General features: G+C 43.2%; 1 protein-coding gene across 5 annotated transcripts in view; it reads right to left on the bottom strand.

The window, feature by feature from the left end:
- Nucleotides 1-15,791, bottom strand: part of GNB1 (G protein subunit beta 1) — a 35,484-nt gene that overhangs the window by 16,360 nt on the left and 3,333 nt on the right. For 4 of the 5 annotated variants that reach the window (XM_027658087.1, XM_027658085.1, XM_027658086.1 and 1 more), the window contains exon 2: nt 545-596. The exons of the other annotated variant lie outside the window; for it this stretch is intronic. The gene's annotated coding sequence lies outside the window, so the exon portion shown is untranslated. The remainder of the gene's footprint in view (nt 1-544; nt 597-15,791) is intronic. 5 annotated transcript variants of the gene reach the window in all.

Genomic DNA, 15,791 nt, shown 5'->3' with positions numbered 1-15,791 from the left:
CAGAAACTGAAGTTATGGCCTGGAAGGTAATGAAGATTTCACTGTTCCAAGAGCATTAGTAATAATTACAATTACACAGAATATAAACTCCGAAACTTTTAGGTTCTGTTGAAATAATACTGACACGCTGAAAAGAACATTCTGACAAGAGCCACTTTGCTCAAAAGAAATGTGGCCTTCTTTTGTCAAACATGGTGCAGAAGTAATTTTTCATTCATGAGAGAATGACTGTTCTCATCACTTTATTTATTACAGTTCCCTGCCCCACTGAGATGAAACAGTTTCATCTGTGGTCTCCCTCTGCTGTGCCAGTTCCCTCTCTGACAGAAGGCAGGCAGTAACATCTATTATTTAGCAGGTTCCCTGGCCATTTTAAAATCCTTCCTGTTGACATAAGGATACACATACTAAGGGAGAAAACAGGGACTTTTTGGGCTTGCACGGATCAACAGCCAAAAATCTGAAGTTAGCCACTTTTTAAAAAGAGCATGTTTCTCAAGCACTAAAAAAAAAAAAAAAGAAGTTACCTTCTTTCTGTACTTACATTTTCTCTCACTACAGTAGAAAGGCAACTTCTGCTGTCAAACATGTAAATTCTGCAAAAAAACCACACCAAATCCAGAATTAATACAATTATCAAGAACGAGCACCAATTGCTGAGAAATTCAGCAGAAATTAAAACCCTATCAAAGCCCAGACTAATTCTGTTAGCTCCCAAACAGCTGGCCTGTCTTCAGCAAGGGAACACAACCAGAAGACTTGCTCATGTCGAGAAGCTTTTAACACTCTTCTCCCAAGAAAACTCCTGCCATGCTGAGACCATTAATTCCCTTCCCCTGGCCATACAGAAGTCCAGGCCAGCAGAGAGTTTAGGATTGTAACAAAATATTGTGTCACTCATACAAGACTGTGATTTTCACTGCCCTACAAAGTGCCCTGTCCCCCCAAAAACCAGCATTTGCAAAGCACTGAAATTATTTCTGCTCAATCCTGTTCCTGAGGTGCATTTGCCTTCTGAGCACAGTTAAATATGAAGATACCTATTTTATCAGGAGTTACATAAACCTCCCACTAAGGAGCTCCAGGGAGAGCACAACGCTCCAAAAGAGCAGAGAAAGTACAAATTGCCACATTAAGGAAATCACACACCTGCAGTCTGGGCCCACATAATGGTTAAACACACACACTGGCTTTGCAGCAAGGTCAATAAAAGGGATTTTGGAACAATTTTGTCCTCTGGCAGCACGAAGTACTATTACAGCTCCCCCCCCAAGATCTGAAACACTGACAACCACTGACACATGGAAACACGGGGACCTGCCCCTGTCCCAGCAGGACAGGGCTGGGGGGATGTCAGGGCACACCCCAGTGCTCCTGTTCAAAGCCACTGTGTCAGGACAGGGGGACATTACTCCAAGCACAAAGCAGGAAGGTACTGAAGCAAAATAATCTTAAATCAGAAAGCCAGCCAACAACTCCACGTCCTTCAAACTGAAATTCTCACATTTCGGATTTTACAGCTCGCTATTAGCTGGAAAATTCACTTCAGTGTCTGGAATGGAGGTTAAGCTACTTAGGATATGGATCATCCTCATCCAAGCTCATTTGTAGATGAACAGTTTAATGCTGTGATTATGAAACCATCACAGTGTAAGCAGGTTTGTTTGTTACTGCCAGAACAACACGTTTTTAAACAGAAAACAGTAACTCACGCTGAGAGTACAGGACAGGGCCAGCTGAAGTGCTAAAAAAAGAGCAATTGGGGCAACTTTCAGAAGTCTTGAGAGAACAAACTTTGCCCACCCTGCAGAGACAATGGAACTTAATGAAATTCTGAAAGGATTACCTGCAATGTAAACAAGTAAATTTATGCTGGCACCTAAGAATACAACAGCAAAGGTCAAACCACACACCATTATTGTCCTGTGTTGCACCCTCATTAATGCAGGAGAGGTGTTGCAGTTTTCATCTGCCTTCTGCAAAAAAAAAAAAAAAAAACAAACAAAAAAACCCCCCAAAAAAGCTACTTTAGCCAGCCTGCAAGGAGAGGAAGGAAGCACAACAGCAAACTTTTCCACAGAGTTGAGTTTTCAGCTGGGGATGCTGAAAGCACCCTGTGATACCCACAGAATGCAGTCCTGGCAACGAGAGATTTGCAATTTTATGGCAAAGATGGAGCTCATTTAAGAAAAAAACATAGACAAGTTACTTCTGGGGGGGAAAAAAAAAAAAAAAAAAAAAGATCTGCATGGCCACAAGCTTCCATTTTTAGCTAAAATGCAGCCTGGTAAAAGCAACATGAAAATTAGAGGCCAGTTCATTCCACACACCACAGCACTGGCTCAGCAAAGAGAGTTCTTGTAAGGAGCTCCACCACTGCCCTGAGCAGCCCTTCCAGCCCTGCTGAGCCCAGAGCTGGGGCTCCTCAGCACCAGGAACGGGGGTTCCAAAACCAGGAGAGAACAAAAGGTCCCCCAGAGCACCTGGAGTTAAACCAGAGCCCAAGTGGTTAAAGCAGCCCCAGAGGTGGTTGGTGTCACCAGTGTCACCACAGCCTCCTGCCCCAGGTACAGAGGCACCACAGCAGCCTGGACTAAAAAACAACAGGCAAAAGCATCAGCACTGCTGGGTAAAGCTTCCCCACTACAGGGACTCACTGACTGCTCTCAGCCCAACAGTCTTTCTTCTCTAAAGACACTTTAATTGTTACTCTGAGTGACAACACAGCCTAAAAATTGATCTCCACTCCAACACACACCAGAGTACAGGTCCTACACATGAAGACTCTTCTGCAGAAGAGACTATGACTTTTTTCACGAGCTTGGGGAAAGCAGGGAGGAAAACTGGGAATAAAAGTGGCTTGAAAGAGTATGGAAGGCATTTAGAAGTATTTTACTTTAACACTATAGGAAACCTGAGCAACCCTCCAAAATTAAGCAACTTCCTAAGAAGATTAAACACACTCAGTGCCCCCTCTCCAAAGCCATTAGCTGCATAAACACGTTTTATTTCTTGACCTATGGATTCAATGAGAGACTTTAAACCCAAATATTCTGGATGATAATTCCAACCTTCTTAAAGACTGCTTTACACACACACTGACTGGGTGCCAAGGCTAATATCTGGACTGCTGCAAAGGCATTCTAGCTGCTTAGAACACACCACCAGTGCAGGCACAGCCCCATGTGGGGCCAGGCACCAGACAGGTACCCCCACATCACCACACCTGGGGTCTGGCTCAGCCCCTGGGACAAGGTCTGAGCAGGACTGAGGGACTGGAACACCTCTTGTAGGAGGAGCAGCAGAGATGGGATATAATCACTGTGGGCAGCCTTCTGCAGACACATGTATTTTGGGCTGACATGGATCTCACCCAACACTACTACAAACTAGTTTCCATGACCATTACACCACTTGAATCTTAAAAATGCCTTGCATAACACATCCTCCTACAAAAGTGGCACATAAGGTTGTTTTATTCGGAGCGCTCAACCAGAAACAACTTCACTGCAGAAACCACCCAAAAAACCTACTAGTAAAGCTCAATATTACTACTGAGGTAAAGCAGTGATTTCAAATGGAGTTGCTTTGCTGCTCTGGTCTCTCTTCCTCATGAACAGCATCCCACACTCAGCAGGGCTGGCTGTATGTGGGCAGGCAGTTCCTAATTTAGCCTGCAGAAGCTCCTGCTCAGGTACCAACAGCTCTCCCCACTCTGACAGATAACCTGCATGGTAGGGAGAGGGTCTGTGGAACCAGCAACTGCAAGTTAAGTTATTAAAATTATTTCTCACAGCCTCCATAGCTGAGTATTGCCACAGAACAGTATCTTGATGCCCGAGAGATCACATGGCCTTGCCAGATCACTGCCAACATCATGAAATGTCAATGTGCCACCAGGCAACAGGGATTAGAAGTCTCAAATTTAAAGCTTCAAGGCTATTCTGTATAAAAAAAAAAAGCTCCCAAACAAACCCCATCCTCAGTCTGATGGCTGGGTTCCTAACTAACAACATAAACAGCTCCAGCAGGCAGCTGGAAACTGGAAGGATGCTTTGGTATCCTCCTGTGTTTGTGCTCCTCCAAGAGTTAATTCCCACTTTCCTTGGGGAGTGCAGATCTGTGGTCCAGAAAGCCAAGTCTCTGCTGCCACCTCCTACAAGGGCAGCTTTGAAGCACAACCTATAGAAGCATAAAATAATAATTACAGATTCATAAACCCAAATAGGCTCGAGTGAAAGGATACGACTCCTTCTCATTAATTTGATGTCTTCCTTCTGGGAATCATCTGCCACGTCTGTGATTTCCAGGCACATCAGCACTGAAAAGCAAGCAGTACCTTACTGGCAGGTTTGCCAAAACCTGGTGGGGACAGTGCTGGATTGTACAACTCCTCCATGAAAGCTCTTGTGCCGTGCAGGGCCAGCAGGGCTGAGTGTGCTGTGGGAGGTACTGGCTGCTTCTGGTGCTGAGCAATTGCCAAGTTCCCAGCTGGAGCAGTCGCTGTGCTCAGCAGACATTTTTCCATAGATTAGTGTGAAGTACACACAAAACAAGCATCAGGTCCATAACTTAATGCTCATCTTGCAAGAGCCACACTGGCTGCTTAGAGAGCTCACAGATTCCCATTTCCAATACAGTGTGCAAGTAAAATAATAATTACACAGGCTAAAAATACCTGCAGCTTAGCAACCTGATTTCACAAATGCTTCATTATTACCTATAGCTCAATATGGAATTACAGGTCCCATTTCAATCAGGCAGCTTCCTCCAAGGGTCACTGGTGTGGAGATTTTAGGAGCTTTTGTGCTTTTTGGGGAAATGCTTTTCCTCCTGAAGAACCTTGTGCACTTTTCCTGCTCTGCTTGATGTACCTGCAAGAGTCTATTAGGAAAAAAAACCCTTCTCGTGGCTGCACAGAGCACAGGAAAATTGCTGGCTAAAGAATAAAGGTCAGTTCTAGGGTCCTTCCAAAGTTCTGGCCACATTCCTTCATGCTGTAGCCTCATTCACACAGAACAGCAGGAAAAACCAGGCACAGCAGATCTCCATGGAACAGCCCCTAATCAGCCAGCACAACCTTCCAGCAACCTGCCTCCAGAGAAGCAGTGAGGCAGTTCAGACAAGTCCCTCACTGCTTCATTTTAGCACTTCAGAATCAAAAAACCCCACAAGAATAACAACAACAAAAGCCCCAGACCAAACCCATCCACCTCAAATTGCTGCCAGTACTCAGATGGGGGGAAATAAAAAAAAAAGGGAAAAAAATAATTAAAGCTTTTATTTCAGAAAATTCAGGGAAGAGACAAAATATTAACAAATCTGGAAACCTTGAAAGACCTTGCAAAACCCAAATTCAGCAAGGCAGTTTCACATTCAAAGCCCCAAAGTGGAAAACCAGTGTCTCAGAGGAACAGTGCATTTCTGTCTCCTCCAGAGCTGTTACAGAACATGAATAATTCACCCTAAAAGTTGATTCCTCAATATGCCAGAGGTTATTACCACCCAGTCACACAACACCTACTGAAAAAAATCACCAAACTGGCTGCCCACTTTGGCTTGCATGCCCAGATTTTCCCAGGCCTGGGGAGCCATCCCTCCCTCCCTGTGTTTAACAAGCACCTGAAAACAAACCTTTGGGATAGTTTGCCACTCTCTCAAAACAGATCCTCCCGGGCAGACAACAATGCTGGGATGGTGGCAGCACAACAGCTCTGATGTGAAGTGGCTCCTTGTGCCACCAGCCCTGAAGAACCCCCAGCTGCCCCCATGGCACACAGCATCCAACACTCCCACTATTCCCTGGTGCTAATCCCATGACCTACATCCCAGATGGGATCATCCCCGGGCAACGTTTGAGCCTAAAAATCTGGACTCTAACAGGTCACTTCATTAATCCTCCCCAAATGCATCTGCCACCCACCTGTGTGATTGTTAAAAAAAATAATAAAATCGTCTTAATTCGAGGTACAGCAGAGAATTTCTGTTAAAAATAAATAAAAGAACTGATATTACGAGTTTAACAGATGCCTAAAGCCAAATGCTTAAAATAACCTCTTTGAAAAAGAAGGGTCTTCAGAGATCTTTGAAGTAGTTCAGGAATATTAATAACTGTTGGTGCTTCAGCGACCCAAGTCCAAAGATTTCCTAACTACATCCCTTCTTTTCTGCCTTGCTCTGAAAGGAATTCCCATTTTAGAGCATCTCAACACTTCCTGGTAAGTGGAAGGCATGGGAAGCTAACTTATTTTAGGAACAAAAATCACTGGCATTTAGTGTAAGTTTTCAATGAACTTCTATTTATTAAATCAAAATAAGGCAATATTCTGGGGTTTACTCCTTAGTTCTAATTTATCTACATGCAATTGCTCCTTCTGAAGAATAACACATCTATTGATAATCTCATCAATTTTATCCAACTGGCCAGTGATGTTTTTGTCTTCTTTCCTGACAAATAAAAAAAAACCCCAAAAAAGTAAAGAAAATCCCCCTAACAAAACAACCACAGTAAGTCATAAAAACTTAGAAACCTGCTTGTGCATAAATTTCTAGGTACATTTATCAAAAAAATGCATCCTAAAGGATCCCCTTCTCCAAAGCCAAGCAGTTTTGCTGTCACATACTATGAGACATCTCCCTTCAGACTGGAAAACAAAAGGCAGCTCTGAAGGAGAATATATTACTATTAATTAACCAACAGAGAAATGACTAAGCATTTATTACTAGATGCTTCTATCTGCAGAGCCCCACAGTAACTCAACAGTTGTTTCTGCCTTCCACTGTCATTTTTCACTGCTTCCTTCAACTCTTGTACCCTTAACCTCCAGTTCTGACTGACGTTTCCACTCCATTTGCAGAGCCACCACAGTGTGTGTTTACCCAAGCAGGGCAGAGCACACACCCCACAGGAATATTGCAGTCTCACTTTAATAATTAATAATCAAAGCCAGGCTGTGATATTGCTGTGATATCACAGAGCAGGGCCACAGGACCAGGATATGATCCCTTCAGAGAACGTGGGATCCCTCGTGTCTCTCAGCTCAATCTGGAGGTTTAGGGGGGTTCACAGGGCAAGCTGTGCAGAGCACACTTCCTCCCAGGAGCTGGAAATGGAAGCTCCCACATCATCCCCCTGTGACAAATCAGTGACAGAACCATTACACAGCAAATGAAAACAGTCACACACCTAAATACACAGACTTGTTCCTTTTTAGTACGAGTCAACATTAAAAACACATTTATTCAGGTATCAAACCCAGTCTGTAATCCACAATTTAACAACGTGCTTACAGAGCGCTGCAATCCTATTAAGAAACATAATTCTTGACAATTCCCATTAAGTTTACAAATACTGCCTTGTAAAAGTCACTTTTGGGCAAACCAATTCTCCAGCAGGTCTTCAGTTCATTTTCTGTGTTTGAATATGCTCAGGAGTCCTCCCAAAGGTTGCTGTCTCTCTCTCTCTCTCTCTCTCTCTCTCTCTCTCCCGAGGATGTTGTGCTCCAGCTCTCCCCAGTCTGTCCCAGTGGGCAGTGACTGGATCCCACTGCTCCCAGTTCTTGGGCACAGGGATGGAGAGATACAAAACCTGGTGATTACAGCACCCCCTGTTCCCAAAATCCACCAGATTACAATGAAATCCATCAGGTGGATCAACTGTCACTGTCAGGGATTAAAGTGGGAGGGAACAAGTAGGTTCCAGCAGCCTGGGTGGGATTTTCTCTCAGCTCTTGCCAACACATCTGTCTTGCCTTGATCTTCACCTGGTTAAAAAACCACGTGCTGGTTTGGATCTCAGCAGCACAGTGACATCAGCAGGTACATTGAGATCTTCACTACAATATTTATTATATTAGAGGAGGAAATGGGCGATGTGATCACCTACTTACAACCCAAAAACCAGAAACAAAAACAGCAAAATAAACACTAAAATACTACTAAGGAAAAATTGGCGAGGCTCTGTGCATAAGCCCAGAAAATTAGCACAAATTCCCATTATTGTGTTTTATATTTCCATAAATTCTAGCCTGACTATTTCAGCAACAGAGGCTGAATCACCCATTTCGTTCCACGTATGCCAGCTAGTAAAGAGTCAACTGAGTCAAAGGAGAATCAGCTGCTTCCCTAAGGAAAAACACCACCAACTTCCAGAATGCTACAGTTAGCAACGATGCTTTACACATCTTTCTAAGCAAAACCATTTAAAAATAGGAAGAAACTGCCAATCAAACCAACACACCCTTGCTCTTGAGCTAAGGGAGGCATTTTCAGCTACAAGGTGATCTTTTCTGGACCACTTTGCCTCCCAACAGCATCTCCCTGGCCCCAGCACGCAGGCACAGTGAGGAGCTCACGTGCTGCCAGCTCTCACTGCACCTCCAAACACTAATGAGGAACACACTGTGTGCTTCCAGGGGCAGCCACACAGCCTGTGCTCCAGCAAACCTCAACTGGGCTTTGCCATATGGATCAGGAGTTCCACCCAAAAACGCCTCTCATGGTTAGGATTGAATCCCCAAAGCACTTCAGCAACGTGGATTCTTCCTTCTGCTCTGGCTTAGAGCAACTCGGTGAAAGAAATCAAGCTTTTACTGTATTTATGAAGTAAAAATACTAATTAAAAAAATCCAGCAGAAGCAACAAAGGTAACCCCATCTTAGAGCCAGGCTGGACATGACTTCATAAATACCTTCTCAGCACAGCTGCTGTCACATCTGCCCCAACAAAAACAGGGAGTTAAGACACTGGAACAAACCATCTGCTCCTTTGTGCCTCTGCTACACAGGCTGCACAAAGCCTCAGAAATCATCTAAAGGAAAAATATTCACTCTTTACTACTGTGTTAGAGATCTTTATCCAAGCTTCAGCTAACTAATAAACAGAATACATTTACTTCACTGAAATAAGGATGTAGGGGTTCAAACAGCACACTGATCTTCAGTGAGAGATTAACAGAGCACTGTTAGAATAAGTTAAGCTACACCATGAAACAGCTGCTTCCCAGCAGCAGTCTGAAGATAAAAAGCATTTCAGTGGACCTTAAAAATCAACAAAATGTATTATATGCATATAGCAGATAAAAGATACTCAGCAGAGATTAAAACATGGCATGAATTCTCTAATCTTTTCACCCAAAATAGACTGAGCAATACTTTGTTCTCTAGCCCCACAATCAACATAGCCCATCTTTAATCAATGTGCAAGCAGCTCCATTAGTTTTGATAGCAATGATTTATACCCCAGCAGCTCATTGATTTCTCCCAGCAATTGCTGTATTTTGATATGTACTGTTTGTACAAAATAAGGTACAGAAGAACAAGAAAAGCAAGGGTGAGACTGAGGAGTCGAGTAGCACAGGAGAGCTCAGAGCCATCAGAGTGAGCAGTGGGGTTTGGGAACAGAGGAGGCAACAATGGCCAGGGCTGGCAGGGAAGGGCAGCCCAGGGCCAGGGCACAGCACAGGGTACAGCAGGAAACCCTCCCTTTCACCCTGGATGTTCTTCCCAGAGCACTGCACTGACCCTCCTAAAACCTCTGGCAATAATCTTTGAGTATCACCTCCCCGGGTGATCAAAACACAGAGGAAACATCCTAAACAGAAAGAAAATTAAACAGCAGCAGGGTTAAGAGCCAGAGTGGGAATGAACTAAGGAAGATAAAACTGAACACATCAGAAAGCAATCCCATCTGTTTTATGGACAGGAATCCAGGCAGAGTGAAGGTAAGAAGGCCAAGTGTGTTTAACCAAGCAGCAGCCTGGCTGACCTTCCAGGTCAGCTGAAACCTGGAACTGCTGAGCCTCAGCACAGCCCCTCCACCAAGCACCACTCCATGGGTTTCTGGAGCCCCAAAACACTCTCACTTGGGAACTACTGAGCCCAGGCAGGTTCTGCACAAGTTCCACCTCCCCCACACCAGCATTGATTCTTTTTGTAGGGCAAACCAAAGTATTTCCTGAAATGCTGAAGCTTCACTCTTGTTTATACTCAGAAGAATAACAAATTTAAGTCAAACTGACCATTTTGACCTCACTGTCCAAATCTTCTATGGTATTTGAGTTTTCATACCTGAAAAAAAAACACTTCCCCAGCTTCTCCAGGCATCTCTTGAAGATCCACAACTCTGCCAAGATTTTAAATCTGTTCAATTGTTCCTGTTCAATACTGCTCTCTGAGTGCTCTCCAGCACTTTAACCACAGCACTGCACAGATAATATCTGACAGCTGCAGTGAAAGCCAGGGCCAGGGAACCTGCAGCACAATTAAACTGCCATGAGCATCAAGCAACCTGTTCTTGATCTTTGTACAGACACCACCTTTGTTACACAGACAGCAGCACCTCCAGAGTCCTGCCACTTCCCAGAGAACGTGCAGCAGGAATAGCAGACATATGTTCCAGCAAAGACAGCTCTTTAATTAGTGCAGCATCATCTTATTTTCAGCACCCAAGGTTTCAGCAGACTATCACATTTACTTTGCTTCTCTAGACAAACAGTGAAAATTACCACACCAGCCTCCCAGAATGTTTGTTAGGCTATCTGAAAAAAAAATAAAATTAAAATATACAGTTTTGGGAACTAATAAAATCCAAGAGGGTCACAAACAGGTTTCTTCTCAGCATCCTGACGCACACAGGCCTGCTTTGTTTAGCACTGTTACTTCATTTACTGGAAACAAAACATATACAAAGTTTTGAATTATGCAGTAATAACTCGTGGTATTTTATACACTGCAACCTAAGTTTACTCTTTTTTCTGTTCTGAGATCCAAGCATTGTTATGTTCAACACGTACCCTGAGCCACGAGGCGTTAACCAAGAGGTATCAGCTCCAACTGAAGTTAAATGAACAGAACTGCACAAACATGACCAAACCACACTCACTGCACTGGGCTTCACCACAAAGACCTGACTAGAAAATATTAGTGTTGCACAGGTGTCAAACTAAGAAATAAGCTCAGGGGCTCGTGCTCAGTGCTGTTCACAGAGTGAACATTTCTGCCTGGCCTTACAGATTTCACTCCTGGAGATAACCCAGCATTAACTTTTAAGATCTCTGCATCAATAAAAGAGGCACATTTATACCATCCTGGGTATGGTTTTAACCTTGCAGCTCTGACCCACCTCCTCTCCCTCAATTGTCTCGGTAAATCCCTCAAATCCCTACAAAACTCCAAACAGCTGGACTGCATACAGAGTGTTCTGGCTGTAAAAGGGTGTCCAGGGCAGTCCAATTCCTGCCATTCCAGATGAAAGCCATATTTCCCACAAATTACAGGAGGGCAGCAACACCTCGGGCAGCAGCTTGCAAGGCACAACATCTGGACAGACACAGACACGGCCCCTGATCTCCAAAAACATTCGTCAGCTCCACAGCCTGGAAAAGGAAACCTGGGAAAACATCCCCTGTGTTAGCACAGGTGGGAATGAGAGAGTCCTCCCAGGAAGGCACAGGCCATTAACACCAGGCACGTGCATCCCAGTTTCCATGGAAGTCAAAACTCCAAATCTGAAGTGCACAATTTCTGTCAGAGCAAGTGCTGGAAATTCGTTTCAACGTTTCAGCAGAAATAAAACAAAACCCACTCAGCTTGTCAAGTAACTTCGTGGTTTTGCAAGTAATTTTAGATAACCTCTACTTATTGACAGATTTTAATAAACCCTGAAATGTCAGGATAAACACAAAGCACATGTTCCTGAAAACACTTTTAAGATGGTTCCCTAAATCTAGGCCAAGACAGGCAAGGCCAGAAAAGCAGTGAGAAAATTGAGATGTATAGAATTAACAGCCCACCTGTAACAGCTAAGCAGGAACACTCTTTATTTCTTACAAACAGAGAAAATAAGCTGGATCAGCTGCAGTAATTAAGGTCACTGTGACAGAAGAGAAAACAAGGCATCGCTTTCCTGTCAGTGATGGCAACTGTGGGGGTTGGCCTTTCTCAAAGGCACACAGAAAGCCTTGCAAAATATCTTAATTTAGTCCCCCATACTCAACACAGTTGGATTCTGTACTAAAGATGAGGAAAATCATCCCTGACACCTGACCTGGTAAAATATTCCCACCTCCTCTGACACACAGCTCGCAGGAGTTTGGATGGAGCTCTGAGTTTCCAGAGAGAAGTATTTTGGTTTTACTTTCCCCCCCCCCTCCCTTTGCTGAGGGAAAAAAAGAGTGAGCTGAAAATAGTGACAAAAATCTATACATAGCTTTTAATATAGGACCACGTTACATAAAGCTACAAAAAAAAAATTATCTAATCTATCTAATTACAGATAATTAATATTTTCTTTTTGGGGGGAGGGCTGGCAGGCATTGCTGCGGTTTTCAAGAAGGCATAAAAAATATTCTCATCTGAGAAAAACATGATAAACAGAACTGGCATGAAATTTTATACAAACCTTCCCCAGATCTAGGTAGAAACACAGAAAAGAAATATTTGGTTATCCCCAGTTCAATTAATCCTTATAATATCTAGAAGATATTTCTCTTCTCCACACAGAACCTTTGGAAACTGCAGTGATCTGACAAGCTGAAATTCCACCTCACAAATTATTATACACATTTTTAATGAAGCAGTTTCAGGCAATGAACTACATTTCACATTAAAATGGCAACTAGGTTTTTAATCACTCTCTTTCCCTTCACTGTATTACCTGCTGCTAATTTTTCCCATGCCAAGTTCTAAATGCAATCTATGAAAATAAAGATTTAGCCTATCTTCACCACCTTCAGTTACAGAGCCACCTTATACCTTGTCTCCTTTAAGCTCCCTCAGATCACCTTCCTCAGGTCTTCAGCCTCATTTTCACTTATCCATTATTAGGATTCCAAAATAGACACAGCACAGAAGATCAAATTTTAACCCTTCAGTGCCACCAAATAAGAATTAACTACAGCTCTTCCCTTAATTAGCATATGGCAAGTGACAAAAACACCTTGTTTTCAACAATCCTTAATTACCATGGAAGATGTGACAGAGGGGATCCTATTCATTAATCCAAGGCCAGGCATCCTAAACACCTCCAGCACCTTTTAAAGCATTTCTATTTTAAACCTGCTGGAGGTACTGGTATTTTATTTCAACAAGACTTAAGTCCAGCAATACCTCAACAATCTGCTTTGTAACTGCTTTCTCAAGCCTTTATTCCCCTGTCCTGTCACCCCCCTCAGTGATTTAAAATATCAATAACCAGGTCAACGTGGAACAACTGGATGGATCCTTATTTTCTGCCACTTCAGAAAATCCTGGAGAGAATTTTAAAGGGATGATTTCCATGGCTCCCCTACAGGTTGCACTTCCATAATGTCCCCAGAAATATATATTTTTTTTTGGCTAACACGTAAAAGACTTCCCATGTAGGCATCTAATTGCAGCACCCCCACTACCACAGAGTAAGATATACATAGCAGGCGACACCACAGCCCTGCTCCTTCCAGATGGCACCCAGGAATATTGTCATTACTCCCTGGCTGGGTTCAAGACAGAAAATTCCTGCTTTTCTAAGAATATCCCGGGCAAGGCAAACATCACCCCCTGTAACCAGGACCCTCCAGGTTCCCAGGGCAGCCTCCCAGGCAGGCAGAAATATTCCAGAGGCTGATAAATCATAATATGTCCTGTGCCACTCCAACAAATGCAATGGGCAAGCCCTTAACACAAACTGGTAAGTCTTATGAGGTATTAATTGCAAAGAACACGTTTTAGAATGTCAACTGTTAAAAAAAAAAAAAAACCAGGGCAAGAAGATCTGATCTTAATGTCCACAAAAATACTTTTAAGTGTTCATTTTTACTCCCAGGCTGATCATCTCCTTTCTCTCTGCTCAGAAATCCTCCAGTGCTTTAATAAAAATGCAGAATTCCGCCTCAAAACCCATCTCAGAGCGTCCCTGTTTTTTGTAGTAGGAAGCCTTGCAAAGTAATTTACGTTGATTATTTTGGCATCCAAAGCAAAGGTACTGCTCATAGCCAGCTCAAAGCTTTTAAAAACCTCTTAATGTTCTGCTCAACTACCAGTTGGCTCAAGTATCTATGGATTGTGCATACATTTGTGTTTGGTGAAAAACAAATCCACGCTCACAGAATCCCCAGCACACTGGACACCCTGTGAAGAAATAATAAATGGAGACACTATGTTAAATAGAAACAGAGGGGGCTTGGGGGTATTTTTGTTTTTTATCACGACCTTGGCTAATAGTGATTCCAAAACTTTATCAGTGGGGAGAAAAAAAACATTTTGAATGGAGTATGGAGTCTGCACTTGGAGCATCCAGGAGACTCCCTTCAAAACATGTCCCCTTTATCTCCAATCACATGCTTCAGAAACATTTCACTAACACAGCCTGGCTGCTTTCAAGGTTATACTTCTTTCTTTTTTTTTCCCCCCCCTGTAGCATAACTGGTAAAATACTGTAAAAAAGGACCCCACCTCTGATTGTGGCAGGGCCACAGGCACTGGAGACTCCAAAGACAACTCCCCCAGGCACAGTTCAACCACCTGAAGGCACCAGTGCCCACCTCCCCCCGGCGGGAAGGCGGCAGCGCCGCCTGCGACTCCCGCAGCAATACGTCGTGCCATATGGCTCCAAAATGGATATTAAAATTGAGAATATCAATTACCAATCCACTAATGCCGAGAGCCAAAATCCACGGACAGTAAGAATTTAATCCAATTCAGCGCCCAGGACACGAGCCGGGCCCGACGTGTGGGAGGCAAATCCAGCGGCGGCTCCGCGGAGCGCAAACAACTCCCATTTTCTTATGGCAGGACCCATAAAAGCAGCTCAGTGTAACACTGGCTTAACATCCCTCCCCACGGCTCCAGGGACCCACAGCAGCAACCCCAGCTTCAGGGGAACTGGCATCTGGTTTGGCAGGGATTGAGAAATCATAACTAAGTGACTGTTTAAGAAGCAGCAGTTTGGTTGTTTTCCACATGAGCAAACCTAAGGCTCCAGAGCACCAGGAAGTTGTTACACAGCTGCAGCCAACATCTTGCTTAATGTCAGGAAAAGGCACCCTACAAACACGAAAATATATATATATTTCTACTGCAATTAAATTAATTGCATTAGTTGAAGGATTTTCTTATTTTAAGTAAACTAGTTTATTGGTTCCAGTTTTAAAATTCTTCATAGCTGTAGAGTATTTCTTCTGGATGGTATCAAGGGTTTCTTCTTGGATGGTATCAAGGGTTTCTTCTTGGATGGTATCAAGGGTTTCTTCTTGCATGACATTAAGAATAAGGCTCCACAAAATTCTGCACACTCCCTAATTGTACAAAACTTCATGGATTACTTACACAAAGAAGAATTCCCATTAAGTCCAAATGCAACATCTTCAGATTTCCATGAGGCATGGAGGTGATTTAAAAACTGTTCTGCTAAGGTTTCCTGTGGAATTTTAATTTACCATGTTGTCAAAGATTTCATGGTAGGATGCTTGCTACGTACTGACTGAGCAGCTGCAAGGACTCAACAAGGATAAATGTAATTTATCTTACCCAAAACAGAATCCCACTTCACCCTGCTCCTTTCTGATCCTGTACTGAAAGGCCAAAGGAGCAGTAACAAAAAAAAACTGCACAAAAATTTCGAGTTCAACAGCACATTAACATCAAATGGATGTTTACATGCACAGTATTCTCATTTAAAAAACTGTTCCTGAAAAACTAGAGGAATAAAATGCACTCTGCTAATTTCAGCTTTTTTTTTTTTTTAATTTAAAAAAACAACACCACCACAAGCCTGAACTGAAAATCAGCTCTTCTGCTTCCCAGCTTCCTTCTGCA

The sequence above is a fragment of the Corapipo altera genome, unplaced genomic scaffold (assembly GCF_003945725.1).
Source record: "Corapipo altera isolate COAL_440 unplaced genomic scaffold, ASM394572v1 301, whole genome shotgun sequence".
Lineage (NCBI taxonomy): Eukaryota > Metazoa > Chordata > Aves > Passeriformes > Pipridae > Corapipo > Corapipo altera.
Note: the sequence above shows the minus strand (reverse complement) of the source record. Positions and strands in the feature narration are given on the sequence as shown.